This window comes from Stegostoma tigrinum, chromosome 4 (assembly GCF_030684315.1).
Source record: "Stegostoma tigrinum isolate sSteTig4 chromosome 4, sSteTig4.hap1, whole genome shotgun sequence".
Taxonomy (NCBI): Eukaryota; Metazoa; Chordata; class Chondrichthyes; order Orectolobiformes; family Stegostomatidae; genus Stegostoma; species Stegostoma tigrinum.
The window spans coordinates 125,026,158-125,042,819 of NC_081357.1; the positions used below are offsets into that span (position 1 = coordinate 125,026,158).

General features: G+C 44.2%; 1 protein-coding gene across 4 annotated transcripts in view; it reads left to right on the plus strand.

Moving 5' to 3' along the window:
- The window catches only part of ldah (lipid droplet associated hydrolase), a 255,387-nt gene that overhangs the window by 26,732 nt on the left and 211,993 nt on the right, over positions 1-16,662 (plus strand). The gene's annotated exons all lie outside the window — the stretch shown is intronic.

Below are 16,662 nucleotides of genomic sequence, written 5' to 3' on the forward strand. Positions count from 1 at the left end.
GTTACAGTGTACCCAAGCAGAGTGAGAAATTTTGTTTTGTGTGCAGTAGAAGCAGAATATACTGTACGAAGATCCTTGGTGATAGAACAGAGTGGGGAATACAAAATTACTGCTGCGAAGTAGGTGCACAAAAGCAAGATAAACCTTAGATTTGAAATTTAAGAGGTCCATTCAGAAGTCTAATAACAGCAGGAAGAAGTTGTTCTTGAACCTGCTGGCGTCTTGTATTTAAGTTTTTTTGTATTTTCTTGCTGGCGGAAGAGGTTGGAACAGATTATAACCGGGTTGGGAAGGGTCTTTGATGATGTTAGCTGCCTTTCTGAGGCAACGGGAAGTGTAGATGGTGTCAACGGGTAGAAACTTGACTTGCAGGATGTGTGGGCAGTGTTCACAACTCTCTGTAGTTTCTTACAGTCCTGGGCAGACCACTTGCCGTACCAGGCTGTCATGCACCCTGATAGAATGCTTTCAATGGTGCATCTGTAGAAGTTGATGAAGGTCCTACGGGGAGAGTGCAGGGAAGTGGAGTTGAAATGCCCATCAGCCATGATTTAAATGGCAGAGTGGACTTGATGGGCTGAATGGCCTTACTTCCACTCCTATGTCTTATGGTCTTATGGTCCTCATGGACGTGCCAAATTTCCTTAGCCTCCTAAGGAAGTAGAGGCGTTGTTGTGCCTTCTTGACTGTCACATCTATGTGGTTGGTCCAGGACAGATTGTTAGTGATTGTCACTTGATGCTCTCAACCATCTCCACCTCAGCCTCATTGATGTAGATAGGGGCGTGCCCCCCTCCTTGCTTCCTGAAGTTGATGATCAGCTCTTTAGTTTTGTTGACATTTAGAGAGAGATTGTTATCTTTGTACCATGTCACCAAGTACTGTATCTCTTTCCTGTATTCTGTCTTGTCATTGTTTGGTATCCAGCCTACAACAGTCAGTCCTGATGTTTAAGTCAGGTCTTTGAATAGCTGACTCCTACTTTCTTTCAACTGAGGTATATTGCATCCAAATTTGCAAAAAGGAGGTTAAATTTGCTTAATTATCATTGAGAATTAGAAGAATACATTTATAAAATTTGTACTTGGAGTTGGACTTTTTACGCTTGCAAAAAGTAGTTAGAGAAAGTATGGTTACTAAATATTTTGTTTCTGGTCTGTATTTTCTCTGGTAATTGTTCAAACTGTGTGTGCTGAGTAGGTGAAGGTTTCTGCAAGGCATTAGTAAACCCTAGCACAAGGAGCTGAATTGATTTGCAATTTGAAATGACTAAATCACTCTGGGCCAGCAACTGCTTTTGCTTGTTAATTTAACTTCCTCATACAGCTGGGCTGAATAATCCTGAAATCCATTTCCTGTCAGTAATGTTATCATTACCCATAATTTCCCCTACGGGTGACAACCCAGTCTCTTTCAACTTTTCAAAACCTACCTCAATCTCAGATTGCGAGTGGAATTTCCTGTTGGAGTGCGTTTGGGATCTTGCACCCACAAGTAGATTAATTTGTGCACCCATTTTCACCGATATCTCATGGCACTTGAATTTCTTCCTAATCTCTTTGATGTCGATTGGAACATCAAACTCTTCATTTTAAAGGAATTTGCCTGAAATTGGCCAAGCCATTGCAAAGGAATGAGGAATTAAAAGCTCAAATTGCACTCTATTCAAGTCGAGTTTCTGCGATCTTTTAAATCACTGTGATAGTAGCCAGCCATGATCACAAAACTGGCAATGCATCCAGATCCCATTACTCACAGTGATGAGTTTTCACTTGTGCTCATTTGCAGGCTTTCGAAGATGGTCTAAAATTGTGCCTCCCTTTAGGTACAACAGTACCTTTTAAAAGTTTTCTACAACATGTATTTAATCTACCAAGAACGTGACTACTGTACAACAGTGAAACTACTTTATAATTGTGTATAATTTCTTAAAATCATTTTCTGTTGTTTGGAAAAGAAGTTTACTTACATGTGTTGGGCTGAGCATCCTGACTGAAAATGCTGACATTTTTTGTGACAAATTCATTTTCAGCCAGATGGAAGGTAATGGTTTTCCTGTTTTATTTTACCGTGAGAACTTGTGGGGTCCGGATTCAATGTTGGGGGCTCCCAGGGCAGATCCCTTCCAGCTGTAAGCCACTGTGCTGCTATCTGTGGATCACCTGAGGGTTGAAGGTTGTTGTGTCTGGGACATTGTTTGTCAGGTATAATTCTGTGAAAGTGCCTATCTCAGGCAGTTGTTTAACTACTTGTGGACAGCCCTTTCATTGTTGGCTTTAACCTTGCATTTAGCCAAGGAGGATTGGCAGGGCGTTGTGTGTCATTGTTATTTCTGTTGCCTAAGTCAATGCCAACTTCACATAGAGTTATGCAGCATGGAAACAGGCTCTTCAGTCCCACCCGTCCAGCCCTACCACACATCCCAATCTGACCTAATGCCATTTACCAGGATTTGGCCCATATCCCCCTCAACCCTTCCTATTTATCTACCCATCCAGATGCCTTTTAATTGTTGTAATTGTACCAGCTTCCACCACTTCCTCTTGCAGTTCATTCCATTCACACACCATCCTCTGTGTGAAAAAATTACCCCTCAGGTTCCTTTTAAATCTTTCTCCTCTCACCTTAAACCGATGCCTTCTACTTTTGGACCTGTACTCCCTCAGAACACCTTGCCTATTTACCCTACCTATGCCCCTCATGATTTTACAAGCATTTATAAGGTCACCCCTCAGCCTCCGACGCTCTGGGGAAAATAGCCGCAGTCTATTCAGCCTCTCCCTATAGCTCAAACCCTCCAACCCTGGCAGCATCCTTGTAAATCTTTTCTGTGCTCTCTCAAATATAAAAATATCGTTTTGTACTTTAAGTTATAATTTGTGGCAGGTAGTGGCTTTACTAGACCATTTCGGGGGCAGTTAAGAGTCAACCTCACTTTTTGGGACTGGAGTTAAATATGGGCCAGACAGGTGAGGAAGACAGAATTTATTTTCATGAAAGACATAAATTAGTGAACAAGGTGGGTCATTACTCCAGTTTACAGCGGTTTCATCGTCACCATCGGGTTCGCTTTTAATTCCAGATTTACGATTGATTTCTAATTTCACCATCTACCATTGTAGAAGTTGAACCTAAGTCTTCCAAGCTGTAACTTGGATCTCAATCCAAATGACAATACCATCCTGCAGTCGCCTCTCTGAGCTTGTGCGAGACACCTTGCAAACAATAACTCTGAATCTTAATTTCAGTTCAAGGCCAGTTTTTCAATATCTCTGCCATCTTCTCTCATTTCCCATATATTGAGGTATTTGTGCTTCAGTTCATTTCTCAGCTGAGATAATCAGATACATTGTGTGGATCATGTAAGTAGTTTATTCCTTTTCTCATTTTTCAGATTGCACACTTGTTGGCATCTTGTTACATTACTGCAGACACTTCCCAAATTGCAGGTTGAGACCCCAAGAGAGAAAATTTGGGAATTCCAGTGTTAATGTAACACATGGCCTCTAAAACACAGCTTGTCCTTACGTTAGAGATAATGGGAACTGCAGATGCTGGAGAATTCCAAGATAATAAAATGTGAGGCTGGATGAACACAGCAGGCCAAGCAGCATCTCAGGAGCACAAAAGCTGACGTTTCGGGCCTGGACCCTTTATCAGAGAGGGGGATGGGGAGAGGGAACTGGAATAAATAGGGAGAGACGGGGAGGCGGACCGAAGATGGAGAGTAAAGAAGATAGGTGGAGAGAGTATAGGTGGGGAGGTAGGGAGGGGATAGGTCAGTCCAGGGAAGACGGACAGGTCAAGGAGGTGGGATGAGGTTAGTAGGTAGATGGGGGTGCGGCTTGGGGTGGGAGGAAGGGATGGGTGAGAGGAAGAACCAGTTAGGGAGGCAGAGACAGGTTGGACTGGTTTTGGGATGCAGTGGGTGGGGGGGAAGAGCTGGGCTGTTTGTGTGGTGCAGTGGGGGGAGGGGACGAACTGGGCTGGTTTAGGGATGCAGTAAGGGAAGGGGAGATTTTGAAACTGGTGAAGTCCACATTGATACCATTAGGCTGCAGGGTTCCCAGGCGGAATATGAGTTGCTGTTCCTGCAACCTTCGGGTGGCATCATTGTGGCAGTGCAGGAGGCCCATGATGGACATGTCATCTAGAGAATGGGAGGGGGAGTGGAAATGGTTTGCGACTGGGAGGTGCAGTTGTTTGTTGCGAACTGAGCGGAGGTGTTCTGCAAAGTGGTCTCCAAGCCTCCACTTGGTTTCCCCAATGTAGAGGAAGCCGCACCGGGTACAGTGGATGCAGTGTACCACATTGGCAGATGTGCAGGTGAACCTCTGCTTAATGTGGAATGTCATCTTGGGACCTGGGATAGGGGTGAGGGAGGAGGTGTGGGGGCAAGTGTAGCATTTCCTGCGGTTGCAGGGGAACCTGTACACCCTATACACCTGCATTCCGCATGCAGATGGCCTCAAGGCCCTCCGCTTCTTCCTGATCCCTATACACCTGCATTCCGCTTGCAGATGGCCTCAAGGCCCTCCGCTTCTTCCTGATCCCTATACACCTGCATTCCGCATGCAGATGGCCTCAAGGCCCTCCGCTTCTTGCTGTCCCTATACACCTGCATTCCACATGCAGATGGCCTCAAGGCCCTCCGCTTCTTCCTGTCCCTATACACCTGCATTCCGCATGCAGATGGCCTCAAGGCCCTCCGCTTCTTCCTGTCCCTATACACCTGCATTCCGCATGCAGATGGCCTCAAGGCCCTCCGCTTCTTCCTGTCTCCCTATACACCTGCATTCCGCATACAGATGGCCTCAAGGCCCTCCGCTTCTTCCTGTCCCGCAGACCCGACCAGTCCCCCTCCACCGACACTCTCATCCGCCTAGCTGAACTCGTCCTCACCCTCAACAACTTCTCTTTTGACTCCTCCCACTTCCTACAGACTAAGGGGGTGGCCATGGGCACCCGCATGGGCCCCAGCTATGCCTGCCTCTTTGTAGGTTACGTGGAACAGTCCCTCTTCCGCACCTACACAGGCCCCAAACCCCACCTCTTCCTCCGGTACATTGATGACTGTATCGGCGCCGCCTCTTGCTCCCCAGAGGAGCTCGAACAGTTCATCCACTTCAGCAACACCTTCCACCCCAACCTTCAGTTCACCTGGGCCATCTCCAGCACACCCCTCACCTTCCTGAACCTCTCAGTCTCCATCTCAGGCAACCAGCTTGTAACTGATGTCCATTTCAAGCCCACCGACTCCCACAGCTACCTAGAATACACCTCCTCCCACCCACCCTCCTGCAAAAATTCCATCCCCTATTCCCAATTCCTCCGCCTCCGCCGCATCTGCTCACACGATAAGACATTCCACTCCCGCACATCCCAGATGTCCAAGTTCTTTGAGGACCGCAACTTTCCCCCCACAGTGATCGAGAATGCCCTTGACCGCGTCTCCCGTATTTCCCGCAACACATCCCTCACACCCCGCCCCCGCCACAACCGCCCTAAGAGGATCCCCCTCGTTCTCACACACCACCCTACCAACCTCCGGATACAACGCATCATCCTCCGACACTTTCGCCATTTACAATCCGACCCCACCACCCAAGACATTTTTCCATCCCCACCCCTGTCTGCTTTCCGGAGAGACCACTCTCTCCGTGACTCCCTTGTTTGCTCCACACTGCCCTCCAACCCCACCACACCCGGCACCTTCCCCTGCAACCGCAGGAAAAGCTACACTTGTCCCCACACCTCCTCCCTCACCCCTATCCCAGGCCCCAAGATGACATTCCACATTAAGCAGAGGTTCACCTGCACATCTGCCAATGTGGTATACTGCATCCACTGTACCCGGTGCAGCTTCCTCTACATTGGGGAAACCAAGCGGAGGCTTGGAGACCGCTTTGCAGAACACCTCCGCTCAGTTCGCAACAAACAACTGCACCTCCCAGTCGCAAACCATTTCCACTCCCCCTCCCATTCTCTAGATGACATGTCCATCATGGGCCTCCTGCAGTGCCACAATGATGCCACCCAAAGGTTGCAGGAACAGCAACTCATATTCCGCTTGGAAACCCTGCAGCCTAATGGTATCAATGTGGACTTCACCAGTTTCAAAATCTCCCCTTCCCCTACTGCATCCCTAAACCAGCCCAGTTCGTCCCCTCCCCCCACTGCACCACACAACCAGCCCAGCTCTTCCCCCCCACCCACTGCATCCCAGAACCAGTCCAACCTGTCTCTGCCTCCCTAACCTGTTCTTCCTCTCACCCATCCCTTCCTCCCACCCCAAGCCGCACCTCCATCTACCTACTAACCTCATCCCACCTCCTTGACCTGTCCGTCTTCCCTGGACTGACCTATCCCCTCCCTACCTCCCCACCTATACTCTCCTCTCCACCTATCTTCTTTTGTCTCCAGCTTCGGTCCGCCTCCCCCTCTCTCCCTATTTATTCCAGTTCCCTCTCCCCATCCCCCTCTCTGATGAAGGGTCTAGGCCCGAAACGTCAGCTTTTGTGCTCCTGAGATGCTGCTTGGCCTGCTGTGTTCATCCAGCCTCACATTTTATTATCTTGTCCTTACGTTACACAGTTTGCAAATGACATTGTGTTTCTTGTTGCTATTTTCTGGTTTTGTTTTGGCCCATCACCACATTTGATAAGGTCCTGTGTTCTTTGAATTGCTTGCAGACCTTCACTGTTTATTTCAGCTCTCTTGTTTGACAGCCTGGAATAAATCCTGACTCCAGTTTCTTCTTGGAGTGTTCTTATCATTTTTCAGCTTTGCTCAGTTCTTTTCACGATTGAACTTCAACATCTATCGGTCGCACGATTCTTGTAGTGCACAAACCTTTCAGCCACCCCAAGACAATCCTTTACTCCCCCAGGAGGCACTGTTCTCAAGGCTATTTTTGCCTGAACCACTGTCTCTGTCTTTGAATAAAAATTATAAAAAGTGAGTTCACTTTATATTGAAGTTAATAGCTTGTGACTAGCAGCACCAATCATATTACAGACTCTTGTATGAATGTGAATCTCGATTTGCTCCAACATAAGAGAATGTGACGGAGCTCAATTCGTAGCAGTATATTTTAAATACCTTGAGAGTTTAAGTAGGTACATCCGTTCTCTTCCCATTGCACTTCATTGCAATGCTTTTTCGATCTTTTTATGAAATGTCCGACTGATCCAGCAGACTTATCTTTCCCAGTACACTACAGAAATTGGAGATGTACCAGATCTTTGAACCATCATGTTGATGATGCACAGGACGTTGGTGAGGCCTGTTCTAGGAAGAATATTATTAAATTGGAGTGGGTTCAGAAAAGATTTACCAGGATGTTGCCTGGAATGAAGAATTTGAGATATAGAAATGGACTGGAAAGACTGGGACTTTTTTCTTTGGCGCGTAGGAGGTTGAGCGGTGACCTTATTGAAGTTTACACAACCATAAGGGGAATGACAAGGGTCTTTTCCCTAGGGTAGAGGAATTCAAAACTAGGGGGGAATATCTTTAGGGGGAGAGGAGAAAGTCTTACAAAGAATTTAAGGGGCAACATTTTACACAGAGAATGGTTCGTGTGTGGAATGAACTACTAGAGAAAGTGGTGGATGCAGGTACGGTCATAGAGGCCTACAGCGTGGAAACCAGTCCTTCGGCCCAACCTGCCTATGCTATCCAGTTATTATAATTTGAACTATTCTCCTTTGCCTGCATTTGGTCCATATCCCTCAATAGCTATCCCTCCGTGTACCTGCCTAAAAGGTTCAGTCACAATGTTTAAAAGGCATTTGGATAAGTTCATGAGCAGGAGAAGTTTGGAGAGAAATGGGCCAAGCGCAGGCAAGTGGTGCTAGTTTAGTTTGGGTATATGGTTGGCGTGTTTTGCTTGGGCTGAAGAGTCCATAGAATTCGTGCTGTGTGATTGTATCACTCTTATCTGACTCCAGAATCATTGTGTCACTTTCATGTTGCTGTGACTATGATGTGCCCAGTACATAAGCATCAAATTCTTTCTTGACAAATTTCCTGGACTTCAAGAGATAATTTCAAATCATGGCAGATTATGACTAGTTACCACAGTGTTTAGAGTATTTATTTGTTTGTTCCTGTTTAAACATAAAGCAGAACAAAGTATAAATTTTTTAACTTGATTAAAATATTTAATCACTGGATTATGTCAGAGTCCAAAAGTTGTTTGGGATCAGTGTTCTCTTCTGAGCAATTAAATATCAAAACACATGCATATGCAGTTTTCATATTACTTGACACTGCAGTAGTACATTTTTTAAAATTTTTATGGTGCAGCACTTGTTTTGTATTTATGTGTTGTAAATGCAAAATAGAAAGTAATAGCTATAGTGCATCCAGCCCATGTATATTTCAGTGGGGCTAATCCACGTTGCGGTTGGTTACTTGTGTCATGCTGTAAATTTTGATCTATTTCAAACTAGTTAGCTATTACTGAGTTAACAAGAAGAGATACAGCATTTGGATTTACTTTTCTGTGTATTTTTGAAGCAAGTTGTCTTATTCTCTGTTAAAACTTTTAATTTTCATAAACTGGCCTAATCACAATTGGCTAAACATTACAGATCTATGTTTAACAACAAAATAGTATCTCCTTGACCAGTCCAATTTTGCTCTACTAAAGCTGAAGAAAGGGGTTGAAAATCTTTGAAATGAAAGTTATTATTTTTGATTTATTGATTCAAATCAGTGTTACGAATTATCAAGTATAATTCCCAAATTCCTCATATGTTCCTCCCTTTACTCTTGCTCATTATTAGAAAGCAGCAGTTAACATTAGATGAGATTCTGTAGACAATCATCTAAATGGCCAAACAGTGCCAGGCTCATGTGTACATTGACCCACTTTGTCATTATACTTTTCATTTGTGAGAGTCAGCATAAGAAAAAATAGTTTGCATTTTTTGGTGAGGTGAGAGTGCTAGTTATTGATATCGAGGCTGCATTTGACCAAGAGTATCATCAAGGAGCCCCTAGCTAAACTGCAATCAATGGCTATCGGGGGCAAACTCTCCACTTGTTGGAGTCATATCCGGCACATGGGAGCGTGACTGTGGTTGTTGGAAGTCAGTCATCCTGGGCGGAAACACCTCTTTCTTTACTAGATATTGTTAGGGTTGGATGCTTTAAGCTGTAAGGAGAGGATGAATTGCCTTTCCCTGGAACATTGGAGGTTGAGGGGTGACCTCAGCGAGGTTGGTAAAATCATGAGAGGCATGGATAGGGTGAATAGCCAAGGTCTTTTTCCCAGGCTAGGGGAGCCTAAAACTAAAGGGTGTGGGTTTAAGGTCAGAGGGGAGTGATTTAAAAGGGACTTAAGGGGCAACTATTTCATGCAGAGGGAATGAGCTGCCTGAAGAAGTGGTGGAGGCTGGTACAATTACAACATTTAAAAGACATTTGGACGGGTACATGAATACGAAGGGATTAAAGGGATATGGGCCAAATACTGACAAATGGGACTAGATTAATTCAGGATACCTGGTCAGCATGGACGAGTTGGACCGAAGGGTCTGTTTCCATGCTGTACAACTCTGACTCTATCTCAGCTTCAGAACATCTCTGTAGGAGTTCCTCAGGATATACTGCCATTCCCTGCACTGTTGCTGGGTCAGAATCCTGGAATTCCCTACCTAATGGCAATATGGACCATCATTCAGCAGGTGGACTGCAGCAGCTCATGAAAGCAGTTCACCACCACCTTCCCAAGGGCAACTAGGGGCAGGAAATAATTGTTGACCAGCCAGTGATGCTCACATATCATGAGTGACTGAAAGAAGTTACAGAACATGTTTACATTGGGTGAAAGCATCCAGAAAGTTTTAGCTTATTCGTGACGAAAATTGAGTTATGTATTTTAACATGATTATCCCTTTCAGACTGGTTTGCTTATCTGAATATATTGTAAGCCTCTTCTACTGCATTACCTTTCTGTTTCAGACCAATGAGAGTTTTCTGGATATGCTTACTTTATTGCTGCTGTGAGTGCAATTCCATTCATTCAAAATTAGCATGTCAAAGGCCTTGTGGAAGTGGAAATGTGAGGAGAATGGTTGTATTTTGGAAATAAACCAGCTGTAGCTCTGTACTGTGTTTAATTTGACCGAGTAAGATTACTGACCAAATAAAATAATCCATTGAGCAGCAGTGTAAACCTTATCTTTGGATGAGATTCCAAAGTTTGTTTTAGAGAGATTATCCCGTTTTAAATATTTTGAATATGTTATTGTGGTGAAAAGTTGAGAGAGTTGAAGAAATTCTTCCCTCTCTCCTTCTGAGGGTGAATATACAGAATTTACATTTTTGAAATAGAGTGCTTTTCAGTTGCATGTGTTCTTGACCGTTTGTCAGTCTCAGAAGAAGCAATCCAGACAAATGCCTTGACGTAATAAAAATTAAATAGTTTTATGAATGGTAAACTCACTCAAGTATAAAACTGAATGACAAGATAAAAAAAAGTCCCAAACTCTGCGACATATACACATAAGCAAATTTAACATTATAGGCTCGACAGGGGAGATAGAATTGAGAAATACTTGCACTTCTGAAGGGATATCTACTCTGATGTTGATTTTGACGATCTGCTGGGAATTGTGACTAAGTTGGTTGCTCTTCTGGATATAGCAGGAGCTGCAGACATTGGAGTCAGAGTCAATACAGCGTGGAGTTGGAGGAACACAGCAGGCCAGTCAGCATCAAAGAAGCAGGAAAGTCGACATTTCCCTGCAACCACAGGAAGTGCTACACCTGCCCCTCACTTCCCCTCTCACCGCCGTCCAAGGCCCCAAACAATCTTTCCACATCTGACAGGTATTCACCTGTACGTCCTCCAACCTGGTCCATTGTATCTGTTGCTCCCAATGTGGCCTTCTCTACATTCGATGAAACCAAGCACAGACTCAGTGACCAATTCGCAGGGCTTCTGCGCTCTGAACACTACGATCAACAACATCTTCCGGTTGCCAACCATTTTAACTGCCCCTCCCACTCCCTTTGTGACATATCCATCTTGGGCCTCCTCCAGTGTCACAATGATGCCACACGTAAACTTGGAGGAACAGCATCGCATATTCCAACTTGGGAACCTACGGCCTGATGGCATAAACATAGAATTCACCACTTTCAAAATCTGCCCACCCTCGGCCACATCCTATGACTGACCCTCCCTCTCATCCCTGCCTCATTGACTTGACACAACCTGTTCATCTTCGCTGCCACCTATTCACTCCACCTTTCCCATAACCTATCTCTACTACCTCCTACCTGCACCCACCTGTCACCATCCCACCTACCTTCCCTCACTCCCACCCCCCATTTATTTCTAAGCTCGCTTTCCCCCTCCCCAGTCCTGATAAAGGGTGTAAATCTGAAATGATGACTTTCCTGCTCCTGTGATGCTGCATTGACCTGCTGTGTTCTTCTGGAGACATCTTTTAAACTGTAATCAGTCCTTTTCCCACAATAGGTGCTATGTCACTTGACTTTCCTTTCATTTTTAAAGTCTTTACCTCCATGATACTTGTCCATCTCGTTACTGAGCTACGTTCCCAGCTTGACCACTGAAGAGTCAAAGCGAATTGATGATATGAGGAGTTCTTGTTGCAATGCAGAGATAAACAGCCAGATTAAATCAACCTTCCTACCTCTTATTCACAACACTATAAAATTAAAGTCTTCAAAGACCCTTAAAATTGACCCTAATGGCTCCTTACCAGAAGTTTTGTGTAATCAGACCCAGACTCTGTGAATAATCAATTCTGGGTGTAGAGCTTGTAGTTTAACCAAAGGACTTGTTAATTTAATGGCAATATAGTAACTTTAGTAGAGCAGCATGCTGGCTCAGTGATTAGGATTGTGCCTCACACTGCTGGACATCCAGGTTTGATTTCAGCTTTGGGTGACTTTGTGGCATTTGTGCATTCTCCCATTGTCTGCGTGGGTTTCCTCTGGGTGCTCTGGTTTCGTCCCACAGTCTAAAGATGTGCAGATTAGGTGGATGGGCCATGCTAAATTGCTCATAATGCCCAGGGATTTGCAGGCTAGGTTGATGAGCCATGGGATATGGAGGGTTATAGGGATAGAGAAATGAAGGGCTGGGTCTGGGTGGGATGTTTTTCAGAGGGTAGGTGTTGATCCTGATGGGCTGAATGGCCTGCTTCCACACTGTAGAGATTCTATGATTCTACGAACACTAAACAACAAAGTAATCTAATTTGTGTCTCTGATTCAACTCCAATATTCATTTTCAGCCCAACTGACATAAAGCAATGACAAACAAACATGGTTAAGGGATAAATAGAAAAAAAACCAACAAAACTGGCCAAGATAACAAAGTGTGGAGCTGGATGAACACAGCAGGCCAAGCAGCATCTCAGGAGCACAAAAGCTGACATTTCGGGCCTGGACCCTTCATCAGAGAGCTTCATCAGAGGCTCTCTGATGAAGGGTCCAGGCCCGAAACGTCAGCTTTTGTGCTCCTGAGATGCTGCTTTGCCTGCTGTGTTCATCCAGCTCCACACTTTGTTATCTTGGATTCTCCAGCATCTGCAGTTCCCATTATCACAACAAAACTGGCCAGATTATTTTGGTGATTTTCACAAAGTGCTGTGCTATCGGCATGGGTGATTTTCTCAAGATGTTGATCAGGGTTACCTTTTCAGTTCAGTTCGATAAAGACAGAAATGCTTAAACTTAGTTTTCCATTCTGTGAACTTTGAAGAGCTGATAAGGGAGATTTGGCAGAAATCTTTGAAATCTCATATTGTAACATCAGGAACCAAAGTTCTCCTCTCAGGAACACAGTCCAAAAACCAGTTCAAACTCTGGCCCCATCCTTTGTTTAACTATCATGGCCCATCCCAGACTTCCTGGCCCCAATACCCAGGTATATCTGCTATATGGTTAAACATGCTGCTCTGCCTTGGCATTGAAGTGTCTACAGAATCCTTTTGTCAAAAGTCAGCCTGCAATCAACTTCCACGCCTGGCCTCTCAATCACACAACAACTTGTTTGTTCTGTTTTTATTTGTCTTTAACATGAGCTGTTGTTCACAGTCCAAAGATCATTTTCAGCTTACAGTGCCAGCTCCAAACCAAACAAATAACGGAATGAAATAACAGGAATAAAAACCAGCGAGAGTTTGACGTTCTTCTTGATTTTGCTGGATGTTTCTGTTTTCTGTCACTAAATCACAAGCCTGCAATCATGGCTTCCCTTTGGAAGGGATTTCACTGTGTGAATGTTGGCTACAATGGGGAGAATCCTTGTTGAGATGGGGTTTTGATGGTCCATTGCCAGAGTTCAGACTATATGTAGGGGTGTTTCTAGCCCCCCTCTTTACATAATGAATTTTCGTAGAATGCCTACAGTGTGGAAGTCAGCCAATCGACCATCAAGTCCACACTGACTGTCTGAAGAGCATCCACTGCTCCTCCCTCCCCCCCCCCCACACCAAACCTATCCCTATAACCCTGCATTTCCCCTTGGTTAATACACCTCACCCGCACGCCCATGGACACTATTGGAAAATTTAGCATGGCCAGTCCACCTAACCTGTACATCTTTGGGCTGTGGGAGGAGCATCTGGAGGAAGCTCATGTAGGCACAGGGAGAACATGGAAACTCCACAGACGGTCAAGCGAAGGAAGAATTGAACCTGGGTCGCTGGAGCTGTGAGGCAGCAGTGCTAACCACTGAGCCATCGTTGCCACCAAAGGATTGTCTCTGCTTTAGCAAAAACTGTATTTGAGATATCTCAGCCCCCGGCACATTTTAAAGGGTCACATTTCAGCTGATGAGTTTTAATGTCCAGGTAAATATCCCTTCGATAGTTATGGTTTCAATGCAACCGTAGTTCTTTTGCCATGATATTTAGACATTCCTTTGTAATTTTCTTTTAAGTTTGGCTCCATTTAGACCAACTGATTTTGGCCATTTTAAAGTGTTGCAACTCATTCAAAACTGTTTTCCCTTAGACCAATGTTTTTAAGTTAATGAGATTTAGATATTAATCGTCTAGATTTTATGTCCTGGTCTCATTCAAACTTGCATATTTATTCCAACAAAGAAGCAAAATACTGCAGATGCAGAAAACCTGAAGTAAAATCAGAAGATGCCAGAAATACTCTGCACATTAGACAATATGTTTTAACAGGAAAAAACAATATGAATGTTTTAGGTCAATCTGAATGCATGATGGAAGGTCATTGACCTGAATTGTTAACATTTTTTTCAAGCTCGCTAATGTGAATAAAACACACAGCCCCATATTGGCTGTTCTGTTCTGGCATTTGCTCAGTTGGCAAGCAATTTCTAGGCCGTTTAAAATTAACTATTTAATCTTCCATTATCCTCAATCGTGCTGGCCCGGAATTGCTTTTCCCACCAGAAGTGAATCTAACTATGGTTGTGATTGAATTGTTGGAGGTGATTATAAAAGATAGGACTTATGGGTATTTAGAGGGATAAAAAATGATCAGGGATCATCAGCATGGTTTCAAAACCATGTGGGGAAAGTCGTATCTGACAAACTTGATTGAGTTTTGGAGGAAGTTGCCAAGAAGATTGATGATGGCAGAGCAGTAGATGTTATTTATTTGGATTTTAGTAAAGCCTTTGACAAGGTCCCTCATGGTAGACAAATTAGTAAAACAGATCACATGCGATTCAGGGTGAGCTTGCCAGTTGGAAACATAATTGGCTAATTATGAGTAATAGTGGAGGGCTGCCTTTCGGACTGGAGGACTGTGACCAGCGGTGTTCCACAGGGATCGGTTTTGGATTCTCTTTTATTTGTCATTTAATATAAATGATATGGATGGGAATATAAAAGCATGGTTAGTAATTTGTGGACGACACCAAAATTGGTGGCATAGTCGACAGTGAACAAAATTTTCTAAGTTTACCGAGGGATCTTGATCAAATGGGTCAATGGGCTGAAAAATGGTAGATGCACAAATCGAACCAAAACTATGGTTACGCTACATAGGCGACACCTTTATCATCATTAAACAGACCAAATTAGAGGAGACACACAAACTTAAACAACACCATCACTGGAATAAAATTCACCAGAGAGGAGGAGAAGAACAAACAGCGCCCATTCCTGGACATCATGATAGAGCGCAAGACAAATGGGGAGCTGCACATGAAAGTACACAGAAAAGCCACACACATAAACCAGGCACTGAGCTTCCATCCCAGCACACACAAACAACGCTGCGTGCGAACACTATTTAAAGGGGCAACAACACACTGCAGCAACATGGAACTATACCAAAAGGAAGAACAATACCTCTTCCGGGTTTTCAAGGATAATGGATATCCAAAAAACTGCGTCAGAAGCTGCCTACATGAACAACATCAGGAAGATACTACACAATCCGACACACACATCACACTACCCTATATCAGGAACACATCGGAACTAATCACAAGATTCCTACTACTGTTGGGTATCAGGGTGGCACACAAGTCCATGTCAACCCTACGACAACTGCTCACCTGAACTAAAGACCCACTCCCTGCCATGGACAGGATCATCTACAAGATCATCTAAAAATGTCATCTACAAGATCCCCTGCAGAGACTGTGAGAAACACTACAATCGGTCAAACAGGGAGAAACTAATAACAAGAGAACATGAACACCAACTGGCTACAAAAAGACACGACCAATACTCACTCATCTCAATCCACATGGACAAGGAGAACCACCATTTTGACTGGGACAACACCAAAACCCTGGGACAAGCTAGGCAGAGACATGTATGAGAATTTCTAGAAGCCTGGCACTCTACAAAGCATGCTATTACTAAACACATTGAACTCAACCCCATATACATTCCAGTATGAAGGAAAGCTGAATGTGAGGCAATCCATCGCCATGGACCCCAGAGTTTAAAAACCGGGTTGGAAAACACACCGATGCTTCATCGGAAGCTGCCCTGACGATGTTACCAAGCATGGTAATGAAACGTCTGCAAAACAAGAAGCCAGCTTGGTGAGCCAGCCAACATCAATGGTAGATGGTGTTCAATCTGGATAAGTGTGAGGTATTGTATTTCAGTACTACAAACAAGAGCAGGGCTTATACAATTGATGTTAGGGCCTTGGGCTATGTTGTAGAACAGAGGGATCCAGGGGTGCAGATGCATAATTCTTTGAAGTGTGCATCACATATAGACAGGATGTTTAAAAAGGAGTTTGGCATGCTTGCCTTTATTGCTCAGTCCTTTGAGTCGAGGAGTGAGGATTTCTTGTTGAAGTTGTACAGGACATTGGTGAGGTCTCTTCTGGAGTACTGTGTTAAGTTCTGGTTGACCAGTTATAGGAAGCATATTATCACGCTGGAGGGGGTTCAGAAGAGATTTACCAGGATGTTGCTGGGTATGAAAGGTCTGAGCGATAAAGGAAGGCTGTGGATAGGCTAGGACCTTTTTCACTAGAGCATAGGAGGTTGAGAGGCGACCTGATAGATGTTTATAAAATAAGGAGAGGTATGGACAGAGTTAATGATAGTTATCTTTTCCTGAGCATGAAGGATTTCAAGACTCCTTGGCACATTTTTAAAGTGAGAGAAGAGAGATTTATAAAAGACATAAGAGGTAAATTTTCACACAGAGGCTATGA